This window comes from Taudactylus pleione, unplaced genomic scaffold (assembly GCF_031769625.1).
Source record: "Taudactylus pleione unplaced genomic scaffold, aTauple2 ptg001889l, whole genome shotgun sequence".
Lineage (NCBI taxonomy): Eukaryota > Metazoa > Chordata > Amphibia > Anura > Myobatrachidae > Taudactylus > Taudactylus pleione.
Window position 1 is genome coordinate 332,407 of NW_028286286.1, and position 19,142 is coordinate 351,548.

At 47.1% G+C, this 19,142-nt stretch overlaps 1 protein-coding gene and 1 long non-coding RNA gene across 7 annotated transcripts in view; one reads left to right on the forward strand and one right to left on the reverse strand.

Moving 5' to 3' along the window:
- LOC148436230 (uncharacterized) overlaps window positions 1-19,142 on the forward strand; it is a 168,443-nt gene that overhangs the window by 148,217 nt on the left and 1,084 nt on the right. Inside the window, exon 3 of one of the 2 annotated variants that reach the window (XR_015876491.1) lies at window positions 13,725-13,790. The exons of the other annotated variant lie outside the window; for it this stretch is intronic. This is a non-coding gene — a long non-coding RNA (uncharacterized LOC148436230). Of the gene's footprint in view, window positions 1-13,724; window positions 13,791-19,142 lie in introns of those variants that run through there. 2 annotated transcript variants of the gene reach the window in all.
- CASZ1 (castor zinc finger 1) overlaps window positions 1-19,142 on the reverse strand; it is a 356,057-nt gene that overhangs the window by 77,635 nt on the left and 259,280 nt on the right. The window lies entirely within an intron of this gene.

A 19,142-nucleotide genomic window follows, 5' to 3' on the forward strand; every position in this document is an offset into this window, starting at 1 on the left:
ATGTAGGAGGCTATTAGTGACAGCTGAGATAGGACCCTATAGGAGGCTATTAGTGACAGCTGAGATAGGACCCTATAGGAGGTTATTAGTGACAGCTGAGATAGGACCATATAGGAGGCTATTAGTGACAGCTGAGATAGGACCCTATAGGAGGTTATTAGTGACAGCTGAGATAGGACCCTATAGGAGGCTATTAGTGACAGCTGAGATAGGACCCTATAGGAGGCTATTAGTGACAGCTGAGATAGGACCCTATAGGAGGCTATTAGTAGCCATAATGAAAGTACTGGAGGCTTAAAAAAATTAAGTGTAAATGGCTGATTTTTGCACTTTTCATTAATGCTGGAAAAATGATAGCAAGTGTTTTTCATCATATTAAAGTCTTTCCAGCATTTTAATGTCTGTATAGTAGCTTTCACTGTTTTTACATACGTTTGTAACAAGTTGAAATAAACCCTTTTTACCTCGCCCTGAGAACAGCTGGCATGACCTAACTGGCTCATTATTGGATTGACCCCATAGTGCCCAAATGAGTGACCGATCTCTGCATTCTGCTGACCACATATTCATCTCCTCTTTCATTTTCTGTGATAAGTTTTTAATTTTCCTGAAACAACACTTTTAAGCTGGGTACACACTGTACAATTTCTACTTAATATGAAATGAACTCACGATTTGTCCTTGTGAGGAAACCTCAAATATTCACGTGACCAGATTTATCGCATCATTCTAGCATCCTATAAGATGCGATCAGATCGATTTATCAGAGATAAATGGAGACTGCAGCAGCGATCACACATTATACCATTCTCAGATGATCTGACAGCTAATTGTACAGTGTGTACCCAGCTTTACAGTATAGTAATTATGCACCTGAAATAATCACACAAATGTCACATTTTCTGGCTGTATGCGCCTTTACATGTCGTTATTGTGCAGAACAGGAAGAAATGCTGAATAATATACATGTAGAGACATTAGTGAAATTCTTATATTTGATTAACACTAAACAAATGATCCTAAATTATGCTTATATTTAAAACAAACCCACATGTTGTATTATTCATTGCAGAATAAAATGACTGATCTGTCCGACTAAACAAATACACAGCAGTTTTGTCATGACAGTGTTCTATGGGAGTTAATGGGTCATAATTTATTTTATTAAGTTTAATTAACAGATTGGGCAATCAAAACTGTGAATAACTGCAAATACGATGATTTTCTCTGAATAAAGCACTACTGTGAAGCCATGTATAGCAGATTGATAGAGGAGTGCAGTAGCCTGTGGTGACCGCTCCATGCTGCACTGACATCACTCTGTACTATCTACCTGTGTGTCACAGGGGGCACTGCCTGCTGCTTCCCTCACACACAGAGTGCTGGTCACATGTCCATGCTGCACTGACATCACTCTGTACTATCTACCTGTGTGTCACTGGGGACACTGCCTGCTGCTTCCCTCACACACAGAGTGCTGGTCACATGTCCATGCTGCACTGACATCACTGTACTATCTACCTGTGTGTCACTGGGGGCACTGCCTGCTGCTTCCCTCACACACAGAGTGCTGGTCACATGTCCATGCTGCACTGACATCACTGTACCATCTACCTGTGTGTCACTGGGGGCACTGCCTGCTGCTTCCCTCACACACAGAGTGCTGGTCACATGTCCATGCTGCACTGACATCACTCTGTACTATCTACCTGTGTGTCACAGGGGACACTGCCTGCTGCTTCCCTCACACACAGAGTGCTGGTCACATGTCCATGCTGCACTGACATCACTGTACTATCTACCTGTGTGTCACTGGGGGCACTGCCTGCTGCTACCCTCACACAGAGTGCTGGTCACATGTCCATGCTGCACTGACATCACTCTGTACTATCTACCTGTGTGTCACTGGGGGCACTGCCTGCTGCTTCCCTCACACAGAGTGCTGGTCACATGTCCATGCTGCACTGACATCACTCTGTACTATCTACCTGTGTGTCACAGGGGGCACTGCCTGCTGCTTCCCTCACACACAGAGTGCTGGTCACATGTCCATGCTGCACTGACATCACTCTGTACTATCTACCTGTGTGTCACAGGGGGCACTGCCTGCTGCTTCCCTCACACACAGAGTGCTGGTCACATGTCCATGCTGCACTGACATCACTCTGTACTATCTACCTGTGTGTCACTGGGGGCACTGCCTGCTGCTACCCTCACACAGAGTGCTGGTCACATGTCCATGCTGCACTGACATCACTGTACTATCTACCTGTGTGTCACTGGGGGCACTGCCTGCTGCTTCCCTCACACACAGAGTGCTGGTCACATGTCCATGCTGCACTGACATCACTCTGTACTATCTACCTGTGTGTCACTGGGGGCACTGCCTGCTGCTTCCCTCACACACAGAGTGCTGGTCACATGTCCATGCTGCACTGACATCACTCTGTACCATCTACCTGTGTGTCACTGGGGGCACTGCCTGCTGCTTCCCTCACACACAGAGTGCTGGTCACATGTCCATGCTGCACTGACATCACTCTGTACTATCTACCTGTGTGTCACAGGGGACACTGCCTGCTGCTTCCCTCACACACAGAGTGCTGGTCACATGTCCATGCTGCACTGACATCACTGTACTATCTACCTGTGTGTCACTGGGGGCACTGCCTGCTGCTACCCTCACACACAGAGTGCTGGTCACATGTCCATGCTGCACTGACATCACTCTGTACTATCTACCTGTGTGTCACAGGGGACACTGCCTGCTGCTTCCCTCACACACAGAGTGCTGGTCACATGTCCATGCTGCACTGACATCACTCTGTACTATCTACCTGTGTGTCACAGGGGGCACTGCCTGCTGCTTCCCTCACACACAGAGTGCTGGTCACATGTCCATGCTGCACTGACATCACTCTGTACTATCTACCTGTGTGTCACAGGGGGCACTGCCTGCTGCTTCCCTCACACACAGAGTGCTGGTCACATGTCCATGCTGCACTGACATCACTCTGTACTATCTACCTGTGTGTCACAGGGGGCACTGCCTGCTGCTTCCCTCACACACAGAGTGCTGGTCACATGTCCATGCTGCACTGACTTCACTCTGTACTATCTACCTGTGTGTCACTGGGGGCACTGCCTGCTGCTTCCCTCACACACAGAGTGCTGGACGCATGTCTTTAATCTGGTACATATTATAGCCATTCATTTGACAAACATGCCTAGAATAGAAGACGATGGATGCATGAGATTCAGAGGTGTGTTTCACATAATCTTCCTGTACGTGTGACAGTATCTACAATGTGTTCAGTGTGAATGGGCTCCCGCGGACAGAGATACCCCACTGTGCCCTAGCAGTAAAAAGCCCCCCCCCATAACCCCCTATACTTGCATCCGATGGCACCATCTCTCCGGCAATAGCTTTAGAAAGAGAGTGCTAGAGCAGGAGCATCTTTACTCACTTCTACGCATGTGCCGTCTTTCCAAATATATTAACAGAAAGATGGTGCCATCCGGAGAGGCCCACTGCAAGGTGGTGATGGGGATAGAGGGCCCCGTCTTAAAAGGACCCTGAAACAGGTCTCATCTAATTACTCTTTGTTGCTGGGGAACCTGCTCCTTCCTCTGTATAACTCTCAGTCTGTGACTTCCTGCTGCCTCCATTCCCCTCCTCACATCATGTCACTGCCCCTGTCACATGCAGCCCTATCCTCACTAACACATCACTCATCTCCTGATATACTCTGTGCTGCTGGGGACCCTGCTCCTCCCACTATATAACTCTCAGTCTGCGGCTTCCTGCTGCCTCCATTTCCCTCCTCACATCGTGTCACATGCAGCCCTGTACTCGTAAATTTTACCTTGTATGGCTCCATATATTCCCCTATCCGCAAATTTTAGAACTAAAATTAGTTTTTTCACAGAATTCTCCTGTCTTGAATATACTGAACTAGCAAATAAGTCCCCGTCCCCTCTTTTCCCAAGTCGCTACTGTCCAGTTATACTTACCACCTTCGTTCCCAGTGCACTCCCAATCGGTGTGGTCGGTTAGGTTTCTAACGTGCACATGCCACAACTGCAATTAGGTCATCATGCAAATGTGTGTAATGATCTAATTTAGATCAGGTACCAGTGATTGCAAACACGCACTATAGCACGTACTTTACCCAGTATCGAGGAGCAGGGACTCACTTTTCCAGAATGGATGGGGCCCCAGGGAAGTGCTCCTCTGCGGGTCAATCCCTGGCTCCTCATTAAGTGATTGATGACACGGGCTTTGGCTGTAGGCGATAAAAAGTGTAGGTGGAGCCAGACCCCTTTGGCGCCTTTCCTGGATCACCGGAACTACAGGAACATGTGACCCCCGCACCCGGCATGAAGACAGCCCCTGCACCCGACTCGGTTGAAGACGGCTTCCAGTAAGTAAGCGGGTAGCGGGTGGGGAATTGGTGCTGCGGGGTTGAGCGGGTTACTGAAGCTGTGGTGGGTGATGGTTAGTGGGTGGTGTTGTGGGGTATAGGGGTGCTGCGGGGTTGAGCGGGTGACTGGAGCTGTGGTGGGTGGTGGTTAGTGGGTGGCGTTTTGGTGCTGTGGAGTATAGGGGTACTTCGGAGGTGAACGGGTGACTGGTGCTGTGGCAGATGACTCGTGACAATTTTGGAGTACCTATGATCTGCCCCCTTGGCCTGGCAATATTGGAGTACTTGTTTTTTTTAACAGATGGTCTGGTATAACGCTGCACTAGGCTTTGACTGAGACTTCAATGTGGCAAAGGTCAGGGATGATCGGTGATCCAGTGTAGCTCATCCTCAGGCTGTGTGTTATACTGTGCATTGTACAGGGCTGGGGGTGTCCTGTGTAATCTGGTGGCATGGATAGCTCATGGCTAACTCCCTCCTTGCCCCCAGTACTGCCTTAACTACTTACCCCTCTGTAGAACTGATCCCAGTTACTGTCTGCTCCTAATGCCCTCCTTGGCCCCAGTATTGCTCCAACTACTATCTATCCTTACCCCCCAACTGCCACATTCTGATAAGGCCCTCTACCCAAACTGCTGCCCACCCCCAGCTCTACCCCAACTTCTGCCCGCCCTTAACACCTTCCACTCCAACTGCTGCCCACCCTTAACTCCCTCTACCCTAACTGCTACCTGCCCTTAACACTCTCTACCCCAACTGCTAACTTCCCCCAGAACTGCCCAAGCTACCACCTGACCCCACCCCCAGCACTGTCCAAACTGCTGCCTGCCCTTGGCCCCCTCTGTGCCCTCAGCACTGCACCTGTTGGCTACATTAGATTAAGGCAATGTAATTATCAGCATTATCAGTAGTGACAATATGAGTGTGACTTGCAATGGTGTATTTGTAGGGTACGTGGTCTGATGTTATGTGAGGAGGCGTATGGGGAGCCCAAACCCGTAAATTGTGGTGGGACCCAGAAACAGTGAAGTAGAACCCCAACTTTTTAAAGTGAGGCTTCCCTAGGAACCACGCATTATTTTGCTCAGCGCGATTACTGATTAATAGATACATTTGGTGGCATTCCACCTATTAGTTTGAGCTACAGACAGCCCTAAATAGGGAAATTTTAATTATGGCCATGCAGTGTGTGTATAGCTATATACAGTATATTACCTCACACAAGCACCAGGAGGGTGGCGCTCTCAATTGCACCATGGCCCGACCACTGCTTCACAATGGCATTGTGTAGCAGTGCCAAGATGATGCGATGCAGCACGAATCGGCAACGCTCCGCTCCCAGTTCCACGTCATGCCACCCAATGCGTCCTTGCCCCTATATATATATATTTATATATAATTAATTACAGTATAAGGGATATATATATATATATATATATATGGCTACCTGTATACCATACACTTTACGCTCCTGATGAAGTCCAGCAAAAGGCATCTCTCCCTATTCACCCGCAGCAACCACTGGCTGAGTGTAACGTATCAGCAATTCACCATCAGAGCGCAGCTCTCCCTATTCACCCGCAGCTACCACTGGCTTAGTGTAACGTATCAGCAATTCACCATCAGAGCGCAGCTCTCCCTATTCACCCGCAGCAACCACTGGCTGAGTGTAACGTATCAGCAATTCACCATCAGAGCGCAGCTCTCCCTATTCACCCGCAGCTACCACTGGCTGAGTGTAAAGTATCAGCAATTCACCATCAGAGCGCAGCTCTCCCTATTCACCCGCAGCTACCACTGGCTGAGTGTAACGTATCAGCAATTCACCATCAGAGCGCAGCTCTCCCTATTCACCCGCAGCAACCACTGGCCGAGTGTAACGTATCAGCAATTCACCATCAGAGCGCAGCTCTCCCTATTCACCCGCAGCTACCACTGGCTGAGTGTAACGTATCAGCAATTCACCATCAGAGCGCAGCTCTCCCTATTCACCCGCAGCTACCACTGGCTGAGTGTAACGTATCAGCAATTCACCATCAGAGCGCAGCTCTCCCTATTCACCCGCAGCAACCACTGGCCGAGTGTAACGTATCAGCAATTCACCATCAGAGCGCAGCTCTCCCTATTCACCCGCAGCTACCACTGGCTGAGTGTAACGTATCAGCAATTCACCATCAGAAGTATCTCCCCGTTCTCCCACCAGCATGTACTGTACAGCTGCCAAGAGGGGAACCCTTATATAAACCTGTGAGCAGAATCACACACACAGTAACTTAGTGCAGACTTGTTAGGAGTCCGGCATGAGACGAGGACTGAGGAGTGAGATGAGAGAGGTTCCCCTGCTGTCACCATAACATACAGCCCCCGTGCCTCTCATTCCTCTGTGTGTGCCAGCAGTACCTACCAGTCTGTGCATGTATGTTAGCCTGTCTTTGTGTACTAAGGCGTGGCAGCGTGTTTACATAAGCGCAGTTGGCACACTGGCCTCTCCGTCTCTATAATCCTGTTAGCTGGCAGCCGCCTTTCTCTAGGCTTCTTAGTGAGTATTTGTAAACTAGATATCTAATGGAAAATTATAGGAAAATTATAGTGAAAGCCATGATGAGAAAATCCGATTACCCCCAATTCAATTCTGCCATCCCAGCCCACACAGTGCGTTCTCCATTTTTTCCCATAAATACCAATGCCAGGGGTCCTTATAATCAAATAAAATTGAAAATCATCTTCCCATTAAATTCAATTAGCTGCAATTTCTAAAGCCTATCAGAGATTTTAATTACTAAATTAGAAAATTCTCCAATGCTAAGTTGAAGACCCGAAAAAAAAAAAAAAAATCCTGCATCTTTATATTTCAGTAAAATCCAGCAGGAGACCTTGATGACTGCGTTCCTGCTTATCTTACTGCGAGCGTGTGCCAGCCCCCCACTCCTACCGCAGTATACCTGCACTGTGCCCTCCATCTATTTCACATCAGCCCTTTCATGTAGGAAACAGTTTTGACTATAAATATGTAAATTAATAGTTATATCAACATTTTCCAATCATCATTGTACAATAAAGAAATATTAACAGTCCCTTGAGGCTTTTTGTAACTAGACTTGTTAGACTTTTAACTTCCTCCACTGTTAGATTGTAAGCTCTTGAGATCAGGACTTTTACTCTTTCTTTACTATTTCTCTGTCATATTGTTTGTACATAGCCACTCTATATGTTGACTAAATAATTATTTACATAGTAACAAGCATATTATGTAGCACTGTACACCAATCACTCCCCAGTGCAGCTTACAATCTAAATTCCCTACCACACAAACACACACACGGGTCCAGTTATCCTTCCTATGGGTTTTTGGACTGTAGGAGGAATCCTGAGCATCATGCAAAAAGGGTAAGAACATACAAACTTCACACTGAAGATGCTTTAACGGTGTCACCAAGCAGCCAATTATATCATCATAATAACCACAATCTATAATGGTCAGTGCAGACACTAGTCCTAACGCAGCGTTACGTACATGTACAAATGTGGCCACGTCTTGTGTTTTTATTCTAGCAACTGAGCGAGTGTCGCGGCCTGTATATGAGTTGTAGGCATCCCAGCGAGGGCTGAACGGGCGTTACAGGGGGTAATCATGTAAGAACGATCTGTCGCCAGGATTGCTCCCTATTCTGCGTTGTGCGTATATCCTGCACCCAGCATGGGGGTGATGTATATTCTGGTGATGATTGGGCTCACGGGGTAGTGGGGCTCTGCGGCAGGACGGATGCGCTCGTTTGCTGCTAGTGTCCGGAATCAGTGCTACCCCTGATACGCACATTGAGAAGTTATTGTGCTCTATCTGCATGCTGACTAATGGACGATTATCCTGACCTTATCCAGACTTCTGACATCATCCCATAGGACTATTTCCTGTCACAGTACATGTAGTGACATCACACCACACATTAGCTATAATTATTCATCTTACTTTGCTACAGTATAAATTTTACAGTGAGTGTTATTTTTGTTGCCGCAGTGCCTTTGGCAGCAAGGTGTACTAAGACGTAGCCGGATATGGGATTTCCCAAACCTCTCTCCTCATAGCGGAAGAGGGTTAGATAGAGGCAGCTATGTCAGTGTACGATGTCACAGTGACATCACCACAATCCCTATCTAACCAGCACACTGTGCCCTCACTGCTAACAGCATGGCAGAACATGAGAAACATGATAAGAGCCAAGGATGCATACAGCGTGTACCCACTAGGAAAACAGAATTTATCATCACTGACTACAACGTGTACTTCATCCAAACGGCAATGCCGCAACGAGATCCTACCCAACACAATCAGATTTCCATCACCCAGAGAACATGGAGAGTTTTGCACATTTATTGATCTTGCATTGGAGTAGAATGAATAGTATGATAATGGTGCTCTGCACCTGTGCTGGTAGCTGCTGAGCCTCTTATTGCCGACACACTACAGCCGTCACAGTGCACTGATGGTCCTCTTATTACCCACCCCTGCTCTATACACTACAGCTGGCACAGTGCACTGCTGGGCCTCTCCCCACACATACCAGGACAATACACCCACATTATACAGTGTACTGTCACAGACTGAGCTCCACGTACTGAGAGCTGTATACACAGTGCACTGCTGGGCCTCTCCCCACACATGCCAGGACAATACACCCACATTATACAGTGTCCTGTCACAGACTGAGCTCCATGTACTGAGAGCTGTATACACAGTGCACTGCTGGGCCTCTCCCCACACATACCAGGACAATACACGGTGTATTGTCCTGGTATGTGTGGGGAGAGGCCCAGCAGTGCACTGTGTATACAGCTGTCAGTACGTGGAGCTCAGTCTGTGACAGGACACTGTATAATGTGGGTGTAACACCCACATTATACAGTGTCCTGTCACAGACTGAGCTCCACGTACTGACAGCTGTATACACAGTGCACTGCTGGGCCTCTCCCCACACATACCAGGACAATACACCCACATTATACAGTGTCCTGTCACAGACTGAGCTCCACGTACTGACAGCTGTATACACAGTGCACTGCTGGGCCTCTCCCCACACATACCAGGACAATACACCTACATTATACAGTGTCCTGTCACAGACTGAGCTCCACGTACTGACAGCTGTATACACAGTGCACTGCTGGGCCTCTCTCCCCACATACCAGGACAATACACCCACATTATACAGTGTACTGTCACAGACTGAGCTCCATGTACTGAGAGCTGTATACACAGTGCACTGCTGGGCCTCTCTCCCCACACATACCAGGACAATACACCCACATTATACAGTGTACTGTCACAGACTGAGCTCCACGTACTGAGAGCTGTATACACAGTGCACTGCTGGGCCTCTCCCCACACATACCAGGACAGTACACCCACATTATACAGTGTCCTGTCACAGACTGAGCTCCATGTACTGAGAGCTGTATACACAGTGCACTGCTGGGCCTCTCCCCACACATACCAGGACAGTACACCCACATTATACAGTGTCCTGTCACAGACTGAGCTCCATGTACTGAGAGCTGTATACACAGTGCACTGCTGGGCCTCTCCCCACACATACCAGGACAGTACACCCACATTATACAGTGTCCTGTCACAGACTGAGCTCCATGTACTGAGAGCTGTATACACAGTGCACTGCTGGGCCTCTCCCCACACATACCAGGACAGTACACCCACATTATACAGTGTCCTGTCACAGACTGAGCTCCATGTACTGAAAGCTGTATACACAGTGCACTGCTGGGCCTCTCTCCCCACACATACCAGGACAATACACCCACATTATACAGTGTCCTGTCACAGACTGAGCTCCATGTACTGAAAGCTGTATACACAGTGCACTGCTGGGCCTCTCCCCACACATACCAGGACAATACACCCACAGTGTCCTGTCACAGACTGAGCTCCACGTACTTCACTGGACATCCTGAGTAACCTGAGAGTTACTCAGATGTCCGGAGCTCACGACCGGCCACCATAGTGTCTGGCTAATACTATACATGATCACTGACCACTATACATCTCCAACCGGCCACCATAGTGTCTGGCTAATACTATACCTGACCACTGACCATTATACATCTCCAACCGGCCACCATAGTGTCTGGCTAACACTATACCTGATCACTGACCACATTATACATCTCCAACCGGCCACCATAGTGTCTGGCTAACACTATACCTGATCACTGACCACATTATACATCTCCAACCGGCCACCATAGTGTCTGGCTAATACTATACCTGATCACTGACCATTATACATCTCCAACCGGCCACCATACTGTCTGGCTAATACTATACCTGATTACTGACCACTAAACATCTCCAACAAGCAACCATAGTGTCTGGAGATGTATAGTGTGGTCAGTGATCAGATATAGTATTAACCAGACACTATGGTGGCCAGTTGGAGATGTATAATGGTCAGTGATCAGGTATAGTATTAGCCAACCGGCCACCATAGTCTCTGGCTAATACTATACCTAATCACTGACCATTATACATCTCCAACCGGCCACCATAGTGTCTGGTTAATACTATACCTAATCACTGACCATTATACATCTCCAACCGGCCACCATAGTGTCTGGCTAATACTATACCTGATCACTGACCACTATACATCTCCAACCAGCCACCATAGTGTCGTCGCAGAACATATGCTACAGACAGCAGAGGGGAGATGTCACTAGCCTTTAAAGAGGACAGGCAGAGACGTTGCCCATAGCAACCAGCTTCTACCTATCATTTTATAGAATTTACTAGATAAGTGAAAGCTAGAAGCTGATTGGTTGTCCTTAGGTTTGATACAGCTCCCATAAGTTATTTCATTGCATTAAGCCAAAAATTTTAATTGGACAAAAACATTTCTAGCTTTTAATCTCAGGCTATGGCTCGTCCACTATTGTGGAACTACAAGTCCCACCAGTCCTAGCTGTAGTTATAGAGGGATAGCACCCCCTTTAGTCCTGATGGCAGTGGCTTACATCTCCTAGCTATGGGTCATAGGACTTCCTCACCCTTCTCCAATACAGAAACACCATGGAAAGCAGCAATGGTCAATGGTAATAGCTGCCGCAATGGTGAGTCCATTAACGAGCAAGTAAATCTATACAGTGTTACATATATAGCGCGTGTCATTGTGTCTTAGCGACAAAGTGACGTGTAAAATAAATCTACATGTGAAGAATCCCGTCCTCACCGTCCTTTATACCGTCCGCCATCTTTGTAACCTCACTGCGTTTCCCATCTGCTTTTCTCTACGTGGCTCCTTCTTCTACCTGGAGTTTCAGCTCAGGCATTTGGCAGTTGCGTTAGGCAATAATCAAATAAACACATTAATTATACTGGTAAAGCTTTTTTTTCTTCAAATAAAACTAGAACTGGTCAGACCTGATTCTCCGGTTTAATTCTTTGTCTTTCCCTCAGAATTAGTAATCAGTTTCAGCTGAAAGCTCCCAAACTGTAAGTGTGTTTTGCAATAGTACAGAGCGAGCACAGTAAGTTTGTGTCGGCGGCTGGGGAGATCTGCCATGATATACACACCTGTGTCAGATGGGTGTATAGGGAAGGCAGGTACATCCATCAGCAGATGTCTCATTTATGGAAATATTACAGCTTTGTCATGGTCAGTGGTGGAGGAGACCTTTATCCAGGTTGGTGATAAGTAGCCAGCCCTTTGGTGCCAGGGCACAGTGAGTGTGGCCATACAGTAGCAAGATCACGTTCAGGATCAGAGCTCTATGATTTGTGGCACTGAAGCCGCATCACACTGTCATTTACCAGGAGGACACATGGATGGTCCTCACATACTGTATGGGGGAGACATTGCTGGGTACACTGATCAGCAGCTGGGAGAGGACAGACTCATCTGAGGCTAATATGCAAATAGTATATAAAATAAAGGGTATCCGTGATATAAAATAACTATAATGTATATATTACACAGAAATGGGGCACATTATTATCAAGGATCACTCATGTTAATTTAAAATGAATATGTAAGTGTTATAACTGCTTAAATAGGGCATAATTACATCAACAATGTATTTGATACTTCTATTAATACCACTTGTGTGTTACACTGACTACTTATTTACTGGCACACCTAGGCGCAGGGAGGGTCAGATCATGGTGTCTTCACATCCATGTATGTCACTGCTCATGTGTCTGATGTCTACAATGGTTTATCCACAGCCCCCTTGTACTGAACAAACAGCGTTTTTGGTAGGACTGTCACTGTGTGTGTTTGTGCGCACGGCTGTATGTGTATGTGCGCACAGCTGTATGTGTGTGTGTGTGTGCGCGCGTGCATGGGTGTGTCTGAGGCTGTGCGTATGTGCGCGGTTGTATGTCTGTGTGCGCATGGCTGTGTGTCTGTGTGAGGCTGTGTGTGTGCGCACTGCTGTGTGTGTGTGCACGGCTGTATGTCTGTGTGCGGCTGTGTGTGTCCGCACGGCTGTATGTCTGAGGCTGTGTGTGTGGCTGTTTGTGTGCGCACGGCTGTGTGTGTGTGTGTGCGCGCATGGCTGTGAGTGTGTGTGCACGTGTGTGTGTGCATGGCTGTGAGGCTGTGTGTGTCTGGCTGTATGTCTGTGTGCGCACGGCTGTGTGTCTGTGTGTGAGGCTGTGTGTGTGTGTGTGCACGGCTGTGTTTGTGTGAGACTGTGTGTGTGCACACGGCTGTATGTCTGAGGCTGTGTGTGTGTGGCTGTATGTCTCTGTGCACACGGCTGTGTGTGTGCGCACGGCTGTGTTTGTGTGAGACTGTGTGTGTGCACACGGCTGTAAGTCTGTGAGGCTGTGTGTGTGTGCGCGCATGGCTGTGAGGCTGTGTGTGTCTGGCTGTATGTCTGTGAGCGCGCGGCTGTGTGTGTGCGCACGGCTGTGTGTGTGTGCGCACGGCTGTGAGGCTGAGTGTGTCTGTGTGCGCACGGCTGTGTGTCTGTGTGGGAGGCTGTGTGTGTGTGTGCGCACGGCTGTGTCTGTGTGAGACTGTGTGTGTGCACGACTGTATGTCTGTGAGGTTGTGTGTCTATGTGTGTGTGTGTGTGTGTTAGTTAGCTACGGAAGAGCAGCCGCTGGCTTTGAATTAGCTTGTATATTCCCCCTCCTTTTCCCTCCATACTTTTTCTGTCTGACAAACCTATCATATTTTCTGTGTTTAGTAGACCATGAATTAACCTTCATACCAGTTACAGGGCTATTTAGCTCCTGCCTCTAGTAATCACCAAACTTTCATTGTCTGTTGTCCTTTTCTCCAGCAACAAATCCCAGCAGATCTCCGCAGCCCAGGATACATTATCACCACACGGACCACATATAATAACCTCTGACGGGGGAGCCTTATGTCATTAACAGTACACCGCAAGGGTTAACTAAATAACCAGTATATAGAAATACCTACACATATATGATCATTGTCTGGCAGCTGCTCCCCCCTAGGGGGAATGATTTGGTTCTGTACACTTACTTTTATACATTATAACACCTGCAGAACAATGCAGACAGCTTGTACAGAAGGTATAACACGCACAAGGGTGCTCGCCTCTGTCGCAGAGACTTAGGACAAATTTACTAAGCTGCACTTTCAAAGCCGCCACAAATTGGCCACTGGATTCAAAGACGGAATAATAATAAATACAAAATATGCCTGGTTTTGTATTTAATATGACGGCCCCCTTAAATCCAGTGACTTCCAGATAAGCGGAAGTGAGATGTGACATTTAGGGGCTCATTTATCAAAGTGTATTTGAGGTAAAATCCCCCCAAAAAAATCAGTTTTACCTCAAATACTAAGCATCCCCCGTATGTATAAAGGAAGGATTGCTCTAGATATCTCAGAAACCTGCTGTGATCCCTCCATTGCCGCTGGCTTCTATGGGGGATGCGATGCTGCCAAATTTACCAATGTCCGGAATGCGATGTATTCCAGATATTGTTATCAGTTCTTATGCTCTCAGCAATGGAAACCCCATCCACAAAGCTCCCGATGAACAGTTCTTATGCTCTCAGCAATGGAAACCCCATCCACAAAGCTTCCGATGAACAGTTCTTATGCTCTCAGCAATGGAAACCCCATCCACAAAGCTCCCAATGAATAGTTCTTATGCTCTCGGCAATGGAAACCCCATCCACAAAGCTCCCGATGAACAGTTCTTATGCTCTCGGCAATGGAAACCCCATCCACAAAGCTCCCGATGAATAGTTCTTATGCTCTCGGCAATGGAAACTCCATCCACAAAGCTCCCGATGAACAGTTATGCTCTCAGCAATGGAAACTCCATCCTGCTGGGCAGGAATTTGACAAACTGACCCTGGTGCAGGTTTATACTATGAAAATAAGGTGACCTGAAGCAGCTGGTCCAATTAAAAGGGGAAATTTCTTAACACTAAATAGAAATGAAGTAACAACCTGCGCGGTGTATAATACTAGAGTAATACTCGAAAATGCCCTATAATCGAGACAACATTTATTAAATATAACAATATATCAATCAGAAATCAGGGAAACACATAAAAGGCTAGTTAGCCATATCCTTCTGTCTACTCGTCATCTACTCTGTAAGCCGCATTCAATAGCTGAACTATGGACATCTAGAGGTTGTGTGTAAAACTAATTTTGCCAGTTGAGGAACAAATTATTGTTAAGCCAAAATATCTTACGGACTCTCTTCAGCTGGTAACAGCCTCCCGCAGGTTTCCGAGCCCGGGCGGCTGGATTACACAGGTACCTCACTGTCAGTGCGAGATCTCCATATACAGTGCAGAGGCCGGGCTGTTGGATTACACAGGTACCTCACTGTCAGTGAGAGATCTCCATATACAGTGTAGAGGCCGGGCGGCTGGATTACACAGGTACCTCACTGTCAGTGCGAGATCTCCATATACAGTGCAGAGGCCGGGCGGCTGGATTACACAGGTACCTCACTGTCAGTGCGAGATCTCCATATACAGTGCAGAGGCCGGGCGGCTGGATTACACAGGTACCTCACAGTCAGTGCGAGATCTCCATATACAGTGCAGAGGCCGGGCGGCTGGACAATATGAGAGGCCGATTCCCGGCTTTGGGGGTCACCTATATTATCATGCTGACACAGAGCAGGTTGCTCCTTCTCTTCTGCCCATTTATATTCCTAGCTCAGGTGTGTAAAGTCCTCAGTGCAGCTGTTACACTACTACTAATGGGAAATCATCCCCCAAATCCCCCCTAAACTTGTGACTATCCAGAGGTATTATATCAAAACTGTATGTAAGCGCTACTTACAGGTACTACACTCCTGCCCATTGTTTTATCAGAGGGGCCCATTTATCATGTAATATTGTGCTGCTCATTGCAGAACTGAGGGAGGTTCCAGAGGAGCCCTTCCCGGCAATGGCTGCCACACATGCGCAGGAGAGAAGAGACCGATGACGCGCATCTTGTCCCTGTAATACATTTAGCCGGTATGGTCACATACTGCAATGCATGAGCACTAATACTGCTCCCAGATCGCATTGTGTATGTGATCACTGATAAATGGGCCCCTTAGTAATACATTTAGCCGGTATGATCACATACAGCAATGCATGGGCGCTAATACTGCTCCCAGATCGCATTGTGTATGTGATCACTGATAAATGGGCCCCTTAGTAATACATTTAGCCGGTATGATCACATACTGCAATGCATGAGCGCTAATACTGCTCCCAGATCGCATTGTGTATGTGATCACTGATAAATGGGCCCCTTAGTAATACATTTAGCCGGTATGGTCACATACAGCAATGCATGAGCGCTAATACTGCTCCCAGATCGCATTGTGTATGTGATCACTGATAAATGGGCCCCTTAGTAATACATTTAGCCGGTATGATCACATACTGCAATGCATGAGCACTAATACTGCTCCCAGATCGCATTGTGTATGTGATCACTGATAAATGGGCCCCTTAGTAATACATTTAGCCGGTGTGATCACATACAGCAATGCATGAGCGCTAATACTGCTCCCAGATCGCATTGTGTATGTGATCACTGATAAATGGGCCCCTTAGTAATACATTTAGCCGGTGTGATCACATACAGCAATGCATGAGCGCTAATACTGCTCCCAGATCGCATTGTGTATGTAATCACTGATAAATGGGCCCCTTAGTAATACATTTAGCCGGTATGATCACATACAGCAATGCATGAGCGCTAATACTGCTCCCAGATCGCATTGTGTATGTGATCACTGATAAATGGGCCCCTTAGTAATACATTTAGCCGGTATGATCACATACTGCAATGCATGAGCGCTAATACTGCTCCCAGATCGCATTGTGTATGTAATCACTGATAAATGGGCCCCTTAGTGATACATTTAGCCGGTGTGATCACATACTGCAATGCATGAGCGCTAATACTGCTCCCAGATCGCATTGTGTATGTGATCACTGATAAATGGGCCCCTTAGTAATACATTTAGCCGGTGTGATCACATACTGCAATGCATGAGCGCTAATACTGCTCCCAGATCGCATTGTGTATGTGATCACTGATAAATGGGCCCCTTAGTAATACATTTAGCCCGTATGGTCACATACAGCAATGCATGGGCACTGATACTGCTCCCAGATCGCATTGTGTATGTGATCACTGATAAATGGGCCCCTTAGTAATACATTTAGCCGGTATGATCACATACAGCAATGCATGAGCGCTAATACTGCTCCCAGATCGCATTGTGTATGTGATCACTGATAAATGGGCCCCTTAGTAATACATTTAGCCGGTGTGATCACATACAGCAATGCATGAGCGCTAATACTGCTCCCAGATCGCATTGTGTATGTGATCACTGATAAATGGGCCCCTTAGTAATACATTTAGCCCGTATGGTCACATACAGCAATGCATGAGCGCTAATACTGCTCCCAGATCGCATTGTGCATGTAATCACTGATAAATGGGCCCCTTAGTGATACAACCTCATCCCTAGTAATAAGATCACTAAAATGATGCTACAAGGCTGTGTCCCCTCTGCTGATAATATCCACCTCTGCTCCTGTCTCTTCCCTCTGTGTCGGTATCCGTATAGAAGATCAACAATGTAAAGGTGGACAATCAATAGGATGACAGTGCAGAACGTCGACACAAATATGGTCAACATATTTTTTTATGGTTTTTCAATATTTTTAGGGTGCAGGTTAAATGACAAAAAAAAAGTGCTGTCCATTTTTGTGTGGACCAATTGAACCTGTCGACCTTTTAACCCTGTCAATGTTCTGTAATGTCAACCATCTGGATGTCGACCTATTGGCTGTCGCCCTTTACATTGTAAATGTTTTATACCACACCCCTCCGTGTCACCTGTCTAAGCCACCGCTCCCTGCTCCTCACTCACTGTCTCTGCCCGCTGTCATGCCAGGCGCCCCCTCCCCATTAGACTTTAAGCTCTCACGAGCAGGGCCCTCTTCCCTCATGTGCTTTTCGAGCACCCGATGACGCATTTCACTATAAATCATGACATTGCCGCCCCACCCCCATAACGGTTTGTCGAATATTGCAGCAAACCGCTAAAAAAGCAGGGCCCAACCCCCCCACATGTACCTCCGTTTCCCAGAGACTGACTTTCCAATGTCACTGGAAAATACATCATGTTGTCATGTTACATCAATCTAGGGGCCAGCTAAACCCTCAGCGAGATATCTAGAGACCAGCGGAGGGGACTACAGATGTCCAGGCGATGAGAGGGAACATTAATGCCAGTTTTCAAGCTATTTGTAACCACAATATTACTTTAGGTGACTGGATCGCACAATCTCTCCAGCTCCTTTTACTATATACATTGTGTTCTGTATCCGACTTCTTTTTTATGCTTTACAGCAATGTGTTTATATAATCCAGATTTCCTCATCCATGATTATACACATTAATGACTGAAAAGCATAGAGAGAAACCACAAACACAAAGCAATGTAATTAGTGACATGTGTAGGACATGCACAAGCCACTAAATAATCAGAAGGTGGAAACCCCACTTAATTATAGCCGGTGGTGGGAGGAGAGAGAGGAGGAAAGCAGATGCACAGGACAGCGATGGCGTATGGGAGCTTAATTAAAAGCAATGGTGGTGAGTTGCCATTACAGCGGCATGACAGCAGAACTCTCCCCGAACGTGTGGATGTTTGTATTCGGCTCTGTGGGGTCCTGCGGTAGGTGCAGCATACAGCCCAGTAACACATAACAACGCTGTTACCTTGTATCTCATTAGCAGGATGTTAGCCGGAGTCCTGAGAGGGCCTTATAGTATATTCTGACCCCACTGGAGGAAAGCGTCACTATATATCACCATGGCAAACACCGCACACAGTGTCTGAGACTCTTCTGTTTGCTCACAGACACAGCATGACGCTGTCTAATTACAAGAACTTATTGTTTCTCCCACTGTACTTTAATGCACTTAGTCCCATTGCAGCCAGTCCCACAGCAGACACTGTGATGGCCGCAGTGATGTGAGGATCCTGGGTTGCTCCCATTAGCACAAAGACGCTGCCTGTGATCATCTAGTAAATGTCGTACAAGGACTGAGAGACAAAGTTACACTACAGCCACAAATGTCACATTTATGACGGCTGCATGACCCCGCGCTGCCACAGTAGCTCCCCTTCCTGCATGACCCCGGGCTGCCACAGTAGATCCCCTTCCTGCATGAC